Raw genomic sequence first — 18,247 nt, forward strand, 5'->3', positions numbered from 1 at the left:
CGCTGTTCTTTCCGGCCATCCATTCCAGATCCCGGAGGTCGCCATTCTAGCACCTTGAGACCCCAACGCCTCCCGTTTAGTTATATCTTACTCTGGTTCTCCTACGGATCTCTTCATTTTAGATTTGATCACGTAGAAAATTTCGAACCATAGAGCCGCCTCTTCGCCCGCTGAGTGTCTCTGAGCTTCCTTATGAAGCCCATAGTTAGCGACCATGTCTCGGATCCATATATGTCATCACTGATAACAAGCACTATCGACGTTACGACTACTAAATTCTACGAAAGAGTTAAAGGCGATAAAAAGAGGACGTTACCTACGTCCTAATTTCTCATATTCCTTATCATCAAAAGGATAAGTGAAATCGTAAGTGGAATAAGTATGACACTTCTTATCTTTAATTTATTAGAACACACAATGTTATCAGCGCAGTAAATTTAAAAGGACTTTAAAATTTGGTGAGTAAAAAAAGTATGGAAAAAATACTATAAAATTTAAGGACTTCAAGGAAAGTGCGATGCGGAAAAAACAAAACCAACACGATAATTAAGTTATCTTGGTTCCGAGAAACGAACAAAAAAAGATAAAGAACGCAACGAATCTATAAAAAAAATTAATGAGTCTAGACAGCATATTGTTTACCTAATGCGAAATTAAGTCACAAGTGCATTAAATACCTAACTATTCAAAAAGACCAATTATTTGAAACTTTATCATTCAAACAAAAATCAAATAAATTATTTAAAAAAAATTGTAATAGAAAATATTACAATAGAACCTTAAGCTAGCCTTATCTAATTACTATACAAATCATGCCCGCGTGAAATGGTGCCAAGAATACTGGCTGCATTTCCACGCTTTACGCTGATCCGTTGCGCAAAAAATCTGTCTTCTGTCACCACATGACGCTTTGATATATTCAAAATAGGTTATATTTGTACATTTTTTGATAATCAATTGTTGGATTTGTAAGATAATAATGTAGTGGTGATAATTAATTACGCAAACTTAATACGAAGGTTTCGAGGGTTCCAAAAGCACCTAGGTCTCCTTTTTTACTATTGTTTTCAGAGACTACTGCATCTCTCATCTATGTTGATATTGAAAGAAATACATGTTAGTATTTTATGTTTATTAACTCTTAGTCACGATGTTTAGAAGAACTAACAGCGCCCGCGTTATTGAGTAATTTAGACCGATTGCGTGTCGATGCCTGAGTATCGAAGGTTCACATCCAAATCACAGTAATTTCTAGTGTTGTATTGTAACCGTTTTTGTAAAATAGCACGTTCTATCGAGCTGTGATTATGTAAGATTGATGCGATCTGTTCTTACCCATATTTGTAAGGTTTTGATTAACTTTAGAGTTCCTTACCTCACTATCGATTCCCATTAGATTGTCTAGTACGGATAGACGTGCATCGTTATTGAGTGTCTAGCATCTCATAGTCCTAAACGTCTAAAGTAAAAGTTCAAGCTTCTTAGCAGCAACTATGAAATGCCGCCGTTCACCTCCTAGTCGCCCACGAGCGTATCGATGGAAGCCTACGGCCATTGTGCACCCGCAAAAACTGAGACCCTGCATCTTTCTTGGTAACAACTCAAGTTGAGCTTGATTAACTTTGGAATAACGTTTTCAGTGTACCAATTTCAGTGATAGGTATGTCAAAGTACATAAAACTAGGTTACTCCTACACTTCACTCCTAGGGTAAGCTAAAATCAGATAAAATAGAATAGATTTTTATTGAAATAAATTTTTACAGGTGTTTTTCAATCGTCAAAAGAATTTATTTATGTAGTTGTATAAAGAAGCGATTACTCAGGTGGGCATCCAGCCGAAAGTTATTTACAGTGCAGCACCGATTTCAAATTACACTGTAATGGGTTTATATTCGAATGTTGAAACCCGATACACCAATATTATACGAAGTAATTTGAATTGCAGATAGGTATCCATGATTGTAGAAAAGCTTTCAATGTGATAAATTAAAAAGATTAGAAACTTTTTATTCACGTAAACCTTTGAAAAATCAAATCAAAACACTGGTTCAGAATGCCCTTCCTTCTGAGGAGAACCAGCAAGTGGTTGCTCTTTTTACCCGACTGCAGCGAAGCCCAAAGGAAGGTTATTTGCAAAAGAAAAGCGAGAGAGATATAAATGCGGTAGGAAATCTAAAATATCTTACAAATTCAACAATTGACAGTCAAATAATGTACAATGGCACCTATTTTTACACTGTATGTATTTTACACTGTAAATGACTTTGACAAAGATATTGCAAAAGTATTATTGCAAGTTACAGAACGGATAGAAGGTGGAGTCACACGAGTAGATATACTTATGTGGTGGAGTCTCATGCAGCGTTTGTTGGACGGACGATCTTAAGCAATTTACTGGGAGTCGCTAGACACAAGTGGCAAAAGATCTTGTGCTGTGAAGATTCTTTCAAGAGACTTATGTTGAACTGTGAACGTCTATCGTTTCAGACGATTCAAACTAGCCCTTATGATAATGGTCTGTTTAGGAAACTATGTTTCCAAAAGCACTTCCAAAGTCAGAAGTCTCAATCCAAATATAGTAGATTTGTCCCAATGTTTCGCTTATTCGGTAAATGCTCCATGCTCTATCGCGCATCAGCCACCGATTGATCAACGTTGTATTGAAATGTCAATGTTGAGATAGCATCTGACGATCGTTAGGGTGATTTCTTCCGACCGCAGCACGTCACACTGTATTTACCGTGGGGAGTCTTCGAACATTAGCTATTCAATTATGCCGATCTGATAGCGATGTGAGCCTTTCAAGTTTCTACCATTGATACTCTTGAAAAGGATGAACAACAATGACCATTTATAGGTACCAATATCTATGGATAGGTAACATTAACACGTGCTAAAAATAAAACGGTAGACAATATAGGTACCTACCTACTGGTTAGAGAGTAGAGAATTTTTTAACCTTTGCATGAAAGACAGACTTCATCAAGATGAATATTGTATAGTACATCTGATTGATCCATTCCTACCGTTGATACGGTTGAAAAGGATGAACAACAATTGATCATTTATAGATACTCATATCTTGGATAGAAAACATTAACATGTGTTTTAAAAAGAACGGCACAATGTGTAAGTTAGAGCGTAGATAACATTTGTTTGCAAGGTATACGTTCATCAAGATGATATTCTTGAAAAGGACGAACAACAATGCTCATTTATAGATACCAACAACAATATTTTTGAAAAGAAAACATTAACATGTGCTTTAAATAGAACGGCACAATATGTAAGTTAGAGAGTAGAAAATCTTTCAACCTTTGTATGAAAGACAGACGTTGATCAAGATGCATATTTGAATACGATAAGCTAATACAAATTCGTGATCCATCAATAAGAGCGCAGGAGGGTGTAAAAACCGTCGCGAGCGCGTCTTCTATTCTCGAATAAAGGTTCGTTACGCGGCTATGAATGATCGATGACCGTGGCTAACTTGCAACTACCAGAGAGTTGTCATATTACTAAAGCAGCAATGTCCCATAAAAAATAGTGTGCAAGAAAGATACTAGTACTTACCTATAAGGATTATTACTTCCTAACTCCATGTGTGCAAGTTCATCAGTCATGCTTTCTGTCATTCAGTAAATTAACGCTAGATCTGCGAATAATAGCGCTTTTTTATCGTATTGTACTACGCAACTTTTACGGCAATGCAAAAAGAGTAAAAAAGATTCACTGAAAAATATTTAACATTTCCAGGTTTACGTCTTTGTAATCTTATGATTATGGACGCTTTTTGACACATGGATCAGCAGCTCGATTGCGGTAGAATGACAGCTACAATGTCACGATCACTATCACTACTAATTGATTGGTGCTCGCTCTCCAACTTTGTATACTATCTCTATGGCTACAATGCATTGTTGCAACAAGAATACCATAGATTCAGCCACCACAACCATTGCGATTGTAATAAAATGATTGATGCAGGTTTTCCGCAATCACCCTCTATGCTGCTCTATGGTGAAACTCATTGGAACCATCACTAAATCACTGCTCTACAATTAAACGTCTTATCACCATCCCTCAAGGCTTAAAAGTGGTTGCAGTTTAGTTAGTTCTACGAGATTTAGCTGGTATATCTTGGTTATGTCAGTATGTACAAAGTGATTGACAAGTCCGGGTCGATAGAATCGGTCGTCATAAATAACAACGCCACCGCTAGTTAGTACACATTCATTGGTAATAATGTAACAAGTACTTTGGATACAATAAGTTAAACAATACCAGTGATCAACTCAGTAGTAGCGAAAGGCTTGGTAAAAAAATTGCTACGAATTAAATGTTTAAATCAGAAGTGAGGTATGGTTTAGAAATGCTAGAGTCATCAGTATAAGCTCAACAAGATACGAAACTGAATTGAGAAGATTGAAGTACACACTCTTCTCACTCACACTTGGTGAACAGATGAATCGAATAGTGGCATCTTAATGTACTGGAAGAACGTTCCCGCAACGCAAAACACAACGTTAGAATCTCAAGCGAGTTGCTAATGCTAGACACACGAGTAATAAAAGGCAATACTAGGAAATTCCAACAAGAGGCATATATCCATTATCCAGTAGTAGAAGATCTTCGGTTGAGAGTGAGACCACGATGACTATTAACAAGGGACCTGGTTCCGCATTTTGGATGCATACGAAATGAATGATCATATAGCAGATGGCTAAAGAATGCCAGTAACTCAGGATAAGGATATAGAGAGGATAATAAAACTTTCCTAAACATCCCCTACGTCACCGACGCATCAAATTTATGACAGGCAATCAATCCAACCACTAATTTCTCTTGAGATAATAATCATTTACGATCCGAAAACATTGATGTATAGCGGTATTTCATAGGATTAATGGAACCCAAATTTTTATCAGGAGTGACTGGTAATCGTGACAAAATGAAAGATTTTTTCAAATCTTTCTTGCCTGAGACCGATTTTGATATAGTGAGAAGCAGTATCCGATTTCATGAACGCAATGCCTTTTGCATGTATTAACTTGCGTGTTCTATCCTTTTCCCTGCCAAAAATCGAAGACACTAATGGATGACACTATAAAGAACATTTTGACTTTATCTTCTCTAACAAACGTATTACTTACAATACAACAGGATCAGTTTATTATGTTGGGGCAGTAACGGGGCAGTAGCATTCACTGTTCGGGGCAGAGGTCACACCACTTTTTTTTAAGCCAATCTATCGATGCCTTATGCTTCAGCTAACCCCAAGAGAGACTGATCTACTATCTGCAGTTAAGTCTCTAAAAAAAAAATTCTCTCTTTAGTAAACTTTATCCCCGGTCTCTTAGTTTTTTTTATTTGTCTCCTGAATCTGATATCTAAATATTAGGTCTTATCAATATTTCAGTCTTGAAAAGGCAATAAATACATAGACGGCCACTTTCGCATTTAATTAATGTGGATAGTATGTATGTTAGAATGTTAACACTGATGAAAATGAATGTAACATATTGGCTTTTGCTCATTTCCAACATTTATCTATTAGGACATTAATTTAATGAATGACTATAAGAATCCATACGTGTCTCCGTAAATCTGCAACATCAGTCTATCTATTAGAACTTTCCATAAGACTGAAGATTCGCAGAGCCGCATGAAGCGCAGTGGTAGACGCTATCATGTTAAGAGTGGGAGGTCTCGAGTTCGATTCCCTGCAGGAACATTTTAGGAATTTATGTCACTTCTAAATTGTCACTGGTCTGGTTTGGTGGAAGGCAAAAACGGTATGATACAACGTAGAAACTGTCGTCTGAACATGGGTTTAATTTACTGGCATACCCCACCCATCCAATTTAGCCCGCAACTTGTCATGGATAAAAAAATTCAGTACTAAAACAGACAAACAAAACTCCTAATAGGTACAGACATTAGCGAAGTTCACTTTAACGCTGAATACTGCTAATGTCTTCAGCCTTCTTCGAAGTATGCCCGACTCTTGGTTGTTACGTCACACCATGTCACACCCACTTTTACTATTGAAAAATGCAGTACATGTGCATAATATGGCTTTGGCGGCTCTTCTCATGCTATTCGATCACTTTTAGTTAGGCATTGCTCTAACGGGAAAAATAGCTTGTGCGACATTAGAAAGTGGGTAGATAGATAGGTAGGGGCGCTTGGCGCAGGTATTTGTTGCAGCTAATAAATTAAAACTATTGCCGACATATAAATCACCGTTCCATCGATGACATAAATAATGGGACTGCATTTATCGTATTCAAAGTCCTGAATATGATAAATATATTACATTACGCTCACATTGACGATTGATATATTCGTATTTGATTTCAGCTGTGCAAATAATGAGTTTTCACTTTTCGCTTTTAAAATATATGACAGCCATTAACACACAACTGCACAAAAATAAAAAACCAATTCGTTTTTAAAATCGATAGTAGGCAACTATCATCGATAGATGATTCATCTTATCTTTGATGAAGTAGTCATAGTAGGATTATAAGAAACAACATTGATAAGTTTAGAGTGCTCCTTGACTTATCAAACAAAATCCAAAGATACAATGCGATTGCAGTAATTGATGCAATGAGTCTTGATGCAATTGATGTAACACGAACTATGTCACAGCCATAATATATTACAGAAGACGTCAGCCACTGAAGGGCCAATAAGGGTGCGACCGTTACTCCGTGGCCAATAAATCCAGAAACTAACGACAGTAATAAGGAACCGGCTCCGTCCGTCTCCCGTCAAACCAACAACCTCATAAACAGCTACACGTCACTCAGCTAGCCGATAAATCAGATTCCTTTATAATAGTAACCATTCATAAGCTGCTGTAAAATTTTACAACAATATGATAGAGATTTTGCTCTAAGAATTCTAAGCAAAGTAAGAAGTTGAGTGAAGGCTCAATTGCATACAAAATAGATGTAAGTTATCAAAAAAACTAACTATACGATCAAGAAACAAAACTATAACGGCCTTAAAAATAAAGATAATTTATATTACATTAGATACAGTTTTATAAAACTGCATTACATGAATACCTCAACGTAAAAACTAAAGCTATAAAACTTGAATGAAAGCCGAGGCTAATAATTTTAGCGTTTAAACTATCGTGAGTGTTTTCCATATCATACATAATATCTTACACCCGGCTCTAAAGCTGATAATATTAAATCTAAAAAATCAAATTACCGAATATATGAAATGGCATACCTACCTAAAATTCATAAACCAAAAAAAGAATCCGAAATTAAATAATCCAATTCTCACACAAAATGTTTTTACTAAAATGCGTTATCAAATAAAAGTATGTATGAACCCTGTTAAACATAATATAGCGCTGCTACAATAATAAACGGTTCATTTAGAAAATAACATTTAAATAATCCAAACGCAAACAGAAGATAAATGGCAGAATAAAATAGACTAGTCAATGAGCGGTTACGATATAAATTTTAAACGCGGCGCCGTGACTTTTAAATCAATATATTGGAATAAGTAATTATAACGGAGAATCCATATTGAACATACGAGCTACCATTCAGTATATTCAAATTGCCGTTTGAACGCCTTTCTACGCCACCATCTAAAGTATCATCAATATCATAAGGCAGAACTTATCGTAAAAAATTTCAAATATTTCCGAATTAAATCTTGATAAATGATCATAACCGTTTCGTTCATGGTTTGTGTGTTTAATAAAAACTAGTTTTTATGCTACACACAGTCTATTTTATCTCATACAGATCTTCAACAATATTTTCTATTTATATCAGTTACCTACTTTATAGTCAAATTGAGTTGCCGTGAGTAATTTTTATGTGTTTTTACACAAAAATTAAGTTGTTATTTTCTCTTTCATAATGGGTACAGTATATTTTAGATATTTTGTAAGAGTTCTGATAGTTTAAGAAATAAATATCTATGCAGTGAAAACTTTTAAAACAAGTGCACTTAACAATTCGAGCACCTACCTAAGCCGATACTTTTTTATTACCAAAGATTTTTGATACTTACAGACAGAAAGAACATAATATGACAAGTGCAAATAAGGAGTATAAATGCAAAGTTAGAACTTAGTTTTGTTAATTCTTAAGATAAAATGCAAACAGCGTATTTCCAAAGACCTTCTTTGATCGTAATGGACCAATAACATTACAAAGTACATAAATTTATGTTACATACTACCAATAAGGAGACAAACATGTTACAATAAATGATAAACGTAATAAAGATACAATGATCAAGGATGACATCAAGCGATCATTCGCAGCAGATGTCTTGGCCGGATATTAGTCATATATACACGCACAAAAACATATATCCATACGAGTGCGAATTGGAAGAGATGCATTAATTGTAATTGAAGACTTCCCGTCGGTTACACCGGCCTCTTGAATTAATTAAACCACTGACATAAGACGTAAGATGTTTATTAAAATCAAGATTCTCTTTAAAAAGTTTTTTAATTAAGCTGTTGAAGATCTTAACTAATGTATTGACCTTTGACTTAATTTTTATGAGGCAAAGCTGAAGCAAAAAGTGAAATTGCAACAGGAGCCATTTTGTTGTGAATTTTGTAAGTTGAAAATAAATAAATAAAAGAAATTTTATAAACAAAAAATTTAGCTTGCATGAACGTGTTATAACCCCTTTTCTCATTCTATTGAAAGTGTAAAAGAAAAAGTTGTATTGGGAATATATTAAAACTAAGTAAGTTTGAAGTGAATTTGAGATTAACGGTTGAGATTTAAACATATGTAGTCACGTCTAAGCTATTAGAAGGCTTAAGGACTGGAAGACATGCAAACAACGCCAGCATTTGCATACACAATGTGATTTCCTAAACATGAACGTCTTGGACAGTAACAATACCTTTTGAGGCCAAATTAACGTGTAGGTAAGTAATATACTTGGCAGGTTCTTGTCTTACATAGAACTATATTTTTGTAATGATTTCTTATTGATATCCTAATTAAAATATTAATTTGATTAAAAAAAATTACAGATTTAAATATCGTAACATCCAAACTGTTTATAATTTCATTACAGAACTGCAAATCGTTACGAATTTTGCGAGAGAGATCATTTGGAAAATGAGATAACTAAGTTAAAGCGACCTAAAAAAAATTATCGAAGCAGGTGTTGAGCAAGGCGCTATGACCCCAACGCCTGATTCCTATGTTTTAATAGTTACGCTTTGCTCTACTTATTAATAAATTGATGCTACTAATCACTCATAAAACTATAATAGATTTCAGATAATATAAAAAGAGAACTTTAAGCAATAATTCCGAAACAGATAAAGACAAAATAAAAATTGCTATACATAGGCAATTTCTCTAAGTCATACATTGCATAATCTTCTATCTTCTATATATATAAAAGGAAAAGGTGACTGACTGACTGACTGACTGACTGACTGAATGACTGACTGACTGACTGACTGAATGACTGACTGACTGATCTATCAACGCACAGCTCAAACTACTGGACGGATCGGGCTGAAATTTGGCATGCAGATAGGTATTATGACGTAGGCATCCGCTAAGAAAGGATTTTTGAAAATTCAACTCCTAAGGGGGTGAAATAGGGGTTTGAAATTTTGTAGTGCACGCGGACGAAGTCGCGAGCATAAGCTAGTAATGCATAAAAGACTTACTTTTTCGGATATGTATACAAATATTGCAAAAGTTAATGTTTATAATAAATATAAACAATGTTGTATTCAAGAGCCGTATTGTACAGAGTAGGTACCTATCTTTTGGGACATCGATGTCTCAATAGAGGCAAGAACGTACGAAGCAGACATTCCTAAGTGCAACATGTTTTTACAATGACTCTATATTAACGAATGATAACGTCATGTTGTTATCCATACTAATATTATAAATGCGAAAGTGTGTCTGTCTGTCTAAAATTTTGATAAAATTCAGTAAAGAGATAGCTTATATCCCGGGGAAGGACATAGGCTACTTTTTATCCCGAAAAATTAAAGAGTTCCCACGGGATTTAAAAAACATAAATCCACGCGGACGAAGTCGCGGGCATCATCTAGTGGTAAAATAACAGGGAAACTTATTTAGATACTAAATTACCGAGAACTAATATACGTCATTTTAATATTAGCTAATCGCATCTTAATTACAGTGTTTCATCATAATGTTAAAATCATCATCTCTATACGATGATGTACCTACTATTGCATGATACTACTGTAGTTAAAGGCTATATTTAAACTTGTTTATTATCGTATGCCGACCATTGCACCTGTCATTTTTAGGGGTCTTAGGGTTCCGTACCTTGAAAGGAAAAAAGGGACCCTTACAGCCTGTCTGTCTGTATGTCCGTCTGTCGTGTCTGTTAAGAAAACCTATACTTCCTGTTGACCTAGAATCATGAAATTTGGCAGATAGGTAGATCTTGTAGCATAAGTAAAGGAAAAAAATCCGAAAACCGTAAATTTGTGGTTACATCACAAAAAATAATTATGTTTTTTCATGAAAAAATAATTTGTTTTTCAATTATCATGAAGTTCGTATCAATTTAAATAGTATAATTTAAACAAGCTTACCTCTGCGCCAAGGATGTCGATACAAAACCTATTCATAACAATAAAACTATTGTTTATATTTTAAAAACTCACAATATCCTCTCCGATAAAAAACCAACCAATAAAAACCAACGCATCATTGTTTATACGCGTGGCGTCCTTATCAAGTTATTTTATTAACAATTTGTTTATAACTATCTTCTTAACTCCTCTTTGTAAAGATAACTTAGCATAATTAAGTCGTATCGCAATTGTTTTTTTTTATTCTGTGGTAATAAGTTTTTTATTGATAAGTAAATAATTAATAACAAGTTAAATAACTTACGTGATTATAAATATATTATTAGCTAAACATTAAAATGTTATGATAGATAATAATTATACAAATATAGTTTTTATTCTTCCTCTTTTTTCCTTTTGACTTTTAGCACAGCCAAATCAGCAAAGCACTTTGCATGTATAAGTCCCGCAAATTGCTATTACGCTGTAACCATGTCTCATTAACGTCGAAATGACGTCATTTTGACGTCAGCCGAAATAAAAATATACCATTAGCTCGATACTTCAGTCTAGTGCTGACGTCGCTAAAATGGCGGTCACGCGTATTAGCAATTTGCGGGACTTATAATATTGTTTATATGGTTTATGTAGACTAGCTTTACTGTTGATGCACTATGGTTTATGGGCAGCATCATACCGGAATGCTAAAGTTACTTTTACCAAAATTATATTCTACCTTCCATAACGACAACGAACGTAGCTTAAATTCACACGCGAAGTTTAGATTTTGTTACATAACTTCATAAACCGTAGGTACTGTATGATTACAGTCAACTTTTTGTTGACAACAAAAAGAAGTTTGCGCATGTGCGAGTAGGCAGTTTATTATATTAGCTCCTCCTTTTCAGCAACAGATTGCATGTAAGTTAAGGAATAATAATATGTTGAATATACTGCAACAAGTGATATAACTGAAAAATAAAAACAAAGAACGTAGTAGGTACGATCTTTAGATAAATTGAAGATCATAAATATTTCTTTTATAGACAATCATCTAACATCTATTCTGTTTCTAATCCTCATAAGATGTTTAGTAGGTAGTAGGAGACAAAATATATTTTATAGACAGCGACCAAATTATTTGATATGGCAAATTATGTTTAAGGAAAAATAAAACTAATTAGTTATAGGTGATTATTATTTATTCCGTGTTACACAACGGAATAAATAATAAATGTATATTCACAATATTGACCCCAAAATCATTAGTGTTTTTATTATAGATCAAATAGGATACGTTATAAATACCAGAGTGTCACGAAAACTCTCAGAGAATCTAAATTGCCCAATTAGTGAACAATAAAAAAATCGGATCGATTGTTTGCTAGAAACTCAGATCTAATCCTGATATTAACAATGTGAAAAGTGAAACACCTAATTCTACTGAAATGCAATCGATTATAATCGATCCAAATATTTATTTTGAGTTTTTGTAATTATGTCATTATCAAATAAAAAACTATCAGAATATTATAAAGTACTAAAGTAACTGAATAAATGAGATTGACTCGTAATTATTAAAGGAACGAGACAAATTTACGTATATTACAGAAAATATACCTACTTCAGCATATTGAGTACTTTGTATCGAAGTAAGTGACGGACATTAATATATAAATAGACTGGTTATCTTCTCCGAAGTGATAAAGGTTAAGATTGATTATTGGAATAAACAGTGAATGATAGTGATTTATTTTATAGCATTTAATGCAGTCCATAATAACATTATACGAGAGAAAAAACAACGGTTTCAAGTTGTACTTATAAAAAGATTTAATTCCATTAAAACTACTTAATAACCCTGAGGATAAGTTTGTAAACAAACTCGACAATAGTGTGGCGTTAATAATTAATCATAACAAAATATATTATCATGATTTAACAAATCTCGACATTTCAATATTAAAACTTACCACTGACTTCAGTGACGAGATAATCATGCAAAAAGTTACTCTACATCGAGACTAGATTCCGATTATAATAACAAGTAGTAAAGCAACTTTAAATTCTAATAAATAAATTAAAGAAACATTCAACTTACAATAAATTGACGTTGAAATAAAAATCTTCCCTAAACAAACACGATATTACAAATTACAATCACGCAAGGTCCAACACAGCACTCAGTTCAAACTTGAAAATCACGGAACTTTTACGGTTAGCGGTAACTACAACCGCTCGCTATGACGTCTAAACATGAAATGGTGTCTTGATGATGGTTACGCGAAAGACAGGGGAAACCAGAGGAGCGGGATGAGAGGAGATGTGGGCGGGGCATTGCAGGTGTATCAGAAACGATGATGTATCGCAACTTTACATTCGAACACGCCTCACTGTCACGCGCGAGCGAAATTTTGTCATTCATGAGGCGTTAATTGTTTGTTCGATGGTGATATCGATTTCATATCGATGTCCGAGGCTTTATTTATGGTGATGACTTGTGATATAATAGAGAGTGAGTTGCGGCTATTTGTTCATAAGGGTTTTACTGTTTAGGGTTCCGTACCTTTTTTTTTTTTTTCGCTGGGAAATGCTTTTATGCATCCTCCCCGGAAGAAACGCAGCTGCCTCAAAAGGAAAAAGGAACTTTTATAGGATCACTTTGTTGTCTGTCTGTCTGTTCGTCTGTCCGTCATGTCTGTCAAGAAAACCTATAGGATACTTCATAAAATCATGAAATTTGGAGGGTAGGTAGCATGGTAGGTAGATCTTATAGTAAAACTTACAAGTAAAGGAATAAATGCGAAAACCGTGAATTTGTTGTTACATCACAGTTTAAATACCTATTAGTATTTTCAAAGTTAGATAACTATACCAAGTGGGGTATCATATGAAACGGCTTTACTTGTACATTCTAAAACAGATTTTTATGCATAATAGTTTTTGATTTATTGTGCAAAATGTCGAAAAAATACAACTTTTATAATACGGAACCCTCGGTGCGCACTGCGCGAGTCTGATTCGCAATCGTAAGTAGGTACGCAGTTTTAATTTTTTAATTTAATTTATTTTTTAATTATATTATCACAAACAAGATCGTAGTCAAGTGTTATTATTTTAATATTTTTATAGTGTTTTACCTACACTTCAAGGAAATTTCTAAATAATTTTAAAATAATAATTATAAATTGACGACCTCCCTGGCGCAGTGGTGAGCGCTGTGGTCTTATTAGTGGGAGGTCCCGGGTTCGATTCCTGGCAGGGGTTTGGAATTTTATAATTTCTAAATTTCTGGTCTGGTCTGGTGGGAGGCTTCGGCCGTGGCTAGTTACCACCCTGCCGGCAAAGCCGTGATATCATCTTAGATTGCATCTTCACTTACCACCAGGTGAGATTGCAGTCAAGGGCTAACTTGTACCTGAATAAAAAATAAAAAAAACCTATTAAAAATTACGGCAGCAAGCGTGCCGTAGCTTAGTGGTCAGAGCGCCGGGAGCGATCCCAGGAGACGCGAGTTCGATTCCTGCTGGTCCGCAATTTTTAAGTGCTATTATTTCAAAAGCATTAACAAAGTTCTGTTTCACCTGACATAGCTATGGATATGGTTTTACGCTTTGCGTAATGGAACCCCAAATATCCATCTTAATGACAGACTAATTATAACATGTGAACGTCTTTCATCTGTGTTATCTTGATGCGTTATGTGAATACTTACAGTATTGACAAAAACCGGCCGAGCTGTCTCTCGAGACTTGCTTCTTGAGTTATGCTATTGATAGTATCTTATCTTTTAACTGCACCCACAAACTTTCTTTTTATTGCTGTTTGGTGCTTTGTGTTGATAGAGACTGTGTTTTTTGTTACCTACGTCCTACATGTTCTAAAATTTATAGTCATCACTAGCTGATGCCCGCGACTTCGTCCGCATGGAATTAGGTTTTTTAAAAATCCCGTGGGAACTCTTTGATTTTCCGGGATAAAAAGTATATATAGTATGTCACTCTCCAGGTCTTTATCTTTACCCATGCAAAAAATCACGTCAATCCGTTGCACCGTTGCGACGTGATTGAAGGACAAACCAACAAACAAACACACTTTCGCATTTATAATAAGGGTAAGGGTACTGCTTATCATCATGATCAACCCATCGCTGACTCACTACAGAGCACGGATCTCTTCTCAGAGTGAGAAGAGTTTTTGGCCATAGTCTACCACCCTGGCCATGTGCGGATTGGTAGACTTCACACACCTTTGAGGACATTATGGAGAACTCTCAGACATGCAGGTTTCCTTACGATGTTTTCCTTCAGCGTTAAAGCAAGTGATATTTAATTAATTAAAACGCACATAACTCCGAAAAGTTAGAGGTGCGTGCCTCGGATCGAACCCTCGACCTCCGATTAGAAGGCGGACGTCCTAACCACTAGGCTATCACAGCTTGCTATATAGCATAAGTGTATAGTGCTCTATGAAAAACAGAATAGAATAGAATAGAATGTTTTTTTATTCATGTAAACTTTTTACAAGTACTTATGAATAGTCAGGTAGTTTTAATTTACCACTGGTTCGGAATACCGTTCCTACCGAGAAGAACCAGCAAGAAACTCGGCGGTTGCTCTTTTTAATTTTTCAATTTACAATGTTATTATACCGTACTATACAAGCCATTGCAGCCCCGTGCATTGCAGGAGCGAGTCAAATCCAAGCTTTTTTATCGTTTACATAGTCCGCGACTGTATAACATGCTTTTTTAGGAGCATACTCTAAACACATTTTTTAAACTTGTGTAAAGGCAAGTCTAAAATTGCTTGTGGAATTTTATTATAAAATATTACACTCATTCCCACAAATGACTTTCCCACCTTCCAGAGGCGGAGCGCAGAGTAGTAGCAAGCTTATTTCGGTTTCTAGTTTGGCTATCGTGAAAACGGACTTTGAAACTTGTAATTTTGGTTTTAACAGTATGTACAGGTTGAGGGAACTCTGACGGTCTACTATAGCCACTTTTGTGTTTGCGTAACTTTCATGACATATAACTTACAATATTTTTCAATTTTCACTGATGCCATGATCAATGTTGCCCTTGCCTAGTGATACTCAATTACAACAATACAGTCTTGGACTGAAGTAATATAATGAAGTGCATGTTTTGTAATTTGTATAGCGGAAGTTTATAGGGCTAGAATTAATTTAATTAAAGAGAATCTTAAATATATAAAACGAAAAGCTGACTGATCTATCAACGCACAGCTCAAACTACTGTACGGATGGGGCTGAAATTTGGCATGCAGATAGCTAATACATTGATTGATTACAATACTTAAGTACATGGTATCTAAATAAAATTCCATGGTGTTGTAAAAATAAAAAAATAAAACCGATATCTCACCAAGAATTCCATTTGCCTATTCGAGAGTGAAATGCAAAATTAAAAGCTAAAAATGTTCACCACACCGCATACATGACAGATGTAATAACTCAGTTCATTATTTCAAATAATGTTTCGAAATCGATATTATTCATGCGATATGTCGAACTCGTGTTCAAAATAAATCGCAGTGCCTTCTTCATTATCATACAGGGCTGTCGATATTTTTGGTAGTTTCCTAATAGTTATGTTTTGGTATGTCTACATTTTAGAAACCTTTCAAGAGATGACACAGCTAATACCTACCGTATCGATCGTAGATTCTTCCGACATCATTGGTATTAATCATGTCTTTAAAAAAAATTATATACAACTAGCTGCCCTAGCGAACTTCGTACCACCTAACAGTCGATTCTTTTTCAGGATTTTTTTTTAAAAATTCTCTGTAAGAACCATCCTCGTACTTCAAGGAATATTATAAAAAAGAATTAGCGCAATCGGTTCAGCTGTTCTCGAGATTTGCGATCAGCAACACATTCAGCAATTCATTTTTATATAATATAGAGATTTTTTGTTGATATTATGCTGTATCAAATACATCACAACTTTTTCCGTCCATCTAGTGAGGGTGTTCTACTTACACTGCGTTTCCTGGGGCGAGGTGGCCTTGATACTTCCTTCGTGTATTTTGTGCAATTCGTTTCTAGCACAGATTCAGACAATAATTGTTCTAAGTGAGAAAATTCACCAAAATAAGAGTAGGTAAATTGATGAATTTTGTCACTAATTGTTAAATTAGTTTGATATATTTCTTGAATACAAGGTGCTGGAATGCGACTTCGCACCGGAAAACACAGCGTTGGTAGACCCCCCGCTAGGTGGACGGACGACATCAGACGAGTCGCAACTCGCAGGGAGTCGCTGGATTCAAGCGGCGCAAGACCGTGGCGTGTGGAAGTCCCTACAAGAGACCTAAGTCCAGCAGTGGACGTCTATCGGTTGATGATGACGATGATTTCTAGAATATCGTATCCCGTTTTATTGCCGACTTATGTTATGTGCTATTAAATATCTATTTACATATTTTTAACTATAGCTTCTTCAAAGAGTGTAGAATAATCATTGAAGCGAGATTCTATCTGCTCAATTTATCTCGTATAAAAATTGATAATTCCCCTCTTCTGGGGAAATACCTCTTCGTCCCACTGACGGTGGAGACGATGGCCTGCGGGCGAGGAAGCGAATAGTTTCGTACGTGACATCAACCGTCGCCTAAGGGAAAGAGGTTGTTATCCGCGCTCTAGGGCCTACCTGGTCCAAAGATTGTCCATCGCCATTCAGCGTGGCAATGGTACCAGCTAGATGGGCACCTTTGGCCACCTTGGCCTTTGGGCAACCAGGGGCGGACTTTTTGACGACGTGGTTATAGATAGTAAGGTTTATTAATATTGGACTCTTGTAAACATTGATGCATTAGTTATATATCTGTTCTCTTAGCGCTTAAACTATCGTGAGTGATTTCCATTATATATAGTAACCTAACCTGTGGGCTAACGTCGACTGGATACGTGCGTATAGCCGTAGAAATATACTATATATATCTGTTATCTTTTAAAAAAATACCTAATTCTTAAACTGATTACTGTTTCCTTGGATCGACGTAGATTTTAATTTTAACCCGTTATTGCTGTCTCCTTAGGGCAAATCTGGCGACCCTACTTCGTCCCTTGCTACGAAAGCCGAGGTACGGTTATTTATCTTCACGTTTTTTCCGCTCAGAGCGATCGTTGAGTGTGAGTTTGTATGAGTTATGAGTTAATTAAGCAGTCACTTGCTATTTATATGGCCGGTACATTCTGCAGTGTGAAATGTACCTTGAGGGACTTCTTACAATTAAAGGCGGATTCTTGGAGCTCGAGAATTTAATAGAATACACAAAGCTTAACACTGGGCCGATTCTCTTATTTACACAATTTCTAAACTAAATTAACAGGTCTAACTCTAGTGCTATCTTCAATGCTATCAAAAGCCGACTTGTATCTATGGACTACGATATTCAAGATACAAAAAACTGAAGCATCCTTAGGAGTTGGGGCTTTGTTGCATATCATTGGTTTCCGCCACCACGTAAGTAATTTGCAACAAAGTGGTAGGTTAAATGCCTTCCATATTTATTAAGAACAGTGAACTTTGCAGTGTTGTGCATTGGGACAAACATTGTTACATTTACAGCAGTGACATTTCCAACATGTTTATCAAATGGCATTTGAAATTATTTACCTAAGTA

General features: G+C 35.4%; 1 protein-coding gene across 2 annotated transcripts in view; it reads right to left on the reverse strand.

Annotated features, from left to right (window-relative positions):
- Nucleotides 1–18,247, reverse strand: part of Ntan1 (N-terminal amidohydrolase 1) — a 100,987-nt gene that overhangs the window by 34,402 nt on the left and 48,338 nt on the right. The window contains exon 1 of one of the 2 annotated variants that reach the window (XM_034975780.2): nt 12,694–12,863. The exons of the other annotated variant lie outside the window; for it this stretch is intronic. The gene's annotated coding sequence lies outside the window, so the exon portion shown is untranslated. Of the gene's footprint in view, nt 1–12,693; nt 12,864–18,247 lie in introns of those variants that run through there. 2 annotated transcript variants of the gene reach the window in all.

Source organism: Maniola hyperantus, chromosome 14 (genome assembly GCF_902806685.2).
Source record: "Maniola hyperantus chromosome 14, iAphHyp1.2, whole genome shotgun sequence".
In the NCBI taxonomy this organism is placed as follows: domain Eukaryota; kingdom Metazoa; phylum Arthropoda; class Insecta; order Lepidoptera; family Nymphalidae; genus Maniola; species Maniola hyperantus.